We start from the raw sequence: 3219 nt of genomic DNA, 5'->3' as shown, positions 1-3219 counted from the left end.
GGAGGCAGCAGCACCTGCACCGTAATGGGAGAGGCCCCCTGGGCTTTCCTCAGGGGAGATCTGGTCACCCTCATGAGTAGCTCACTCACACTACACTTCCTGGTGAAGATGTGCTTGGCTAAAATTGATTGATATTTATTCTAATTTGCTTTCTCCAATCTATGCCAATATTTACATTTATAAACTTTCATATTTAATCATTAGGATAAAACTTTTTTTAACTGCTGTTAATAAAACAAAGAAAAAGATCCAAATATTGACTGTGAAGTCCATATATTGCTGTATATTTTTTCAAATATGATTTTTAATCTTAAGACATCAATGTTAATGTGAGAGTCATTGTACTACCATTCCAGATGACACATGTGGCATCTAGGCATTTTGTGTGATTGCATTTACCTGTTGCCACATTTAATGTAACGTGTGTTCAGTGTTTACTCTCACTGGCTTGATATCCGGAGTCTTCCTGAGAAGAAAAAGGAAAGAAAAGATGGATGGCACAACATAATTACATAAGGTAATTTTCTGAAAGGGATTAGAATAATGTAGGCAAAAATGTAGGCAAAGTGTCTGTACTTTGAAATACATAAATGTGTGGTCAAATATTAGAAGCATAACTTCATTTTTATGTATTATATATTTTGCCCATGTGTATTTATAAGAAAAGCAAAGTGATAAGAGAATTTTGAGGGTCAACTACATCTTAGCCAATGTTACATCAGAATACTCACAATCGTAAACAATTACTAAAACAATCTATAGAGAAGTAAACATCCATTTCTTTACCCTTTAAAACTTCAATAGTAGCATTTAAACATTTAAACAACTCTTTGAGCTCCACGATCAACTAATTCTGATGTACCCATAAAAACAATTTTGTAAGAAATAGTCTCATTTCCACAGTTCATTAAGCTAATCCTTTTATCTTTGGTCATTCAAGTGAACTGTGGGCTATTTTGAGAGTGTGGCTGAAATCCTTGTACCCACTACTGCTTTTGATTCCTGCTAAGTTATTAATCATATTAGTTTCTAAGTAAATATATTTGCAAATGCAGCTAGAAAATTTCGAGAAATTATTCAAATAGAGATTTGTACCCAAACTTAATACACAAACTTAATGTGTATTATGTAATACACACATTTTCAAAAAGAAAACTATATAGATATAACAATGTTCAGACTTCAACAAGATGATTGGTCTTAAAATAAATAATTTCCAATCTTTTAGTGAAAGAATGTAGAGACACTAGAAACTACAAATTACCCTTAGTAGTTTTTGCATTTGAGATAGAGGCACAATTTCTCTCAACTGTGAAGGAATTCTTCTGGTGACATGGGGACATATTTTAATTTCAGAATAAGGAAACAGGTATACAGGAAAAAATAATTTCTGCAATATGGCATAGAGAGTTGTTGTAGAAAGCTGAGTAACTACTCAATCTACATGTATGTATTCAGTAAGATGTTTGTGGATGGGTCTTTTTCTAAAATGAAAAAAAATAATAGTAAAACAGATGTGTGATTGTTTAAAGAAATATTAGGTGCACTAATTTACAGGTTTATGACTTCCGAGAATGTTCTGTGTGAGCAATGGCCTCAGGGTTTTAACTGACCTTATAATTTAAACTTTGCTATAATATTTGTACAATTGATAGATCATCTTGTGTTTTCATTTCATAAATTCACTTATTAAAAACTCCACTACCAGCCGGGTGTGGTGGCTCATGCCTGTGATCCCAGCACTTTGGAAGGCCGAGGCAGGCATATCACTTGAGGTCAGGAGTTTGAGACTAGCCTGCCCAACATGGTGAAACCCCCTACCTACTAAAAACACAAAAAAATGGGCAAGTGTGCTGACACATTCCTGTAATCCCAGCAGTGAGCTGAGATTGGATCACTGCACTGCAGCCTGGAAGACAGAGAAAGACTCCACCAAAAACAAATAAAAAAACAAAACAAAAACAAATTTAAAACACCAAGTACCCTGACTTTATTGCTTTATATAAGCTCAGCTTCAAAGGCACAGGAAAGTTAATCTCCATGTTACCAACTGAAAAATTTATTTACCTAGAACTTCACTGGAAAACTGATCCCACTTCTTCATAATAAAGATTTGGAACCAAAATGGAAAACAAATCACATAGATCATATGTTTTTACCCTCTCCATGAAAGTCATTTGGTCACTTAATTCTGACATAACAGCAGGTATGTAGGAAGGTGGAAATAGAAATCCTCCACTATGGTTTTCAAGTGTGCAGCCAGCAGAGAAGGGGAGACTGTACACAAATGGTATGTTAAATAGCTCAGTCAGCATCTCCCCACAGAGAACAATTGCATCTGCAAGAACAGCATCAAATTTTGACTCTTGTAGATTCTTCATAAGTTTCTTATTTGAAATTCCATCCTTACAGAAGTTTCTAATTATGTCATTAAATGTACAGATGATTTCTTGTACTTGAGAAAAATATGATCAAAATGTGTCTTTTGGAAGGTCTGACCATGATGATAACCTCAAAGTCAGTTTTACACAAAGATGCAGGATAAACTTCATGTTTAAGAGTACATGGGCTGTTGGGATAAAAAAAATGGAAGCTGAAGATGCCAATACGGTCACCTCATGACCCCTCTGGACAAGCTCATCCAGGATTGTCTCTATATTCATCCAATGATTGACATCTGTGGGCCACACCAGTACCTTTCCACAACTCCCAGAGCTAATGTAACAGGTCAGCTGTATCAGCAAAATAAAACCGGAGCCCATTTCATACACGTCCTGGTGCAATGCAATGCTTTTTCCCATTTGCTGTTTCTTTCTGTCATTTCTTATGGTTATATCCATGGATAAATCAATCACGAAGTTCAAATGTAACTTTTACACTTCAAAGTAAATATGTTATCATTAGATTAGCAGTCTGAGCATGTATAGGGCAAGAAATTAATGAAGGTAGATGACTTGTTTACCCGAGTGTGTTTAATGTTACTTTTATGTTTATAAGTGCTATCGTTGAGCTAATATCAATGTTCTTGTATGGACACATCACTTGTCTTATACAATTTATTGTAGAAGAGTTTCCACAAATGTAACCATGAGAGTTTCATGTTTCTGCATTTTGTTTGACACAAAACTAAAGATAAAATAATGAAACGTGGTTCAAATGTTTTTTATATACTTTGGTTACATATAATTTATATACAGCACCTTCAGCTGAGGCGTGGTG

At 34.8% G+C, this 3219-nt stretch overlaps 1 pseudogene; it reads right to left on the bottom strand.

The window, feature by feature from the left end:
* Nucleotides 1-2059: 2059 nt before the first annotated feature.
* Nucleotides 2060-2840, bottom strand: LOC113219561 (annotated as a pseudogene).
* Between the last annotated feature and the right edge of the window lie 379 nt (nt 2841-3219).

The sequence above is a fragment of the Piliocolobus tephrosceles genome, unplaced genomic scaffold (genome assembly GCF_002776525.5).
Source record: "Piliocolobus tephrosceles isolate RC106 unplaced genomic scaffold, ASM277652v3 unscaffolded_1122, whole genome shotgun sequence".
Classification (NCBI taxonomy): Eukaryota; Metazoa; Chordata; class Mammalia; order Primates; family Cercopithecidae; genus Piliocolobus; species Piliocolobus tephrosceles.
The sequence above is the reverse complement of the archived record's forward strand: the minus strand, read 5'-3'. Positions and strand labels throughout refer to the sequence as shown.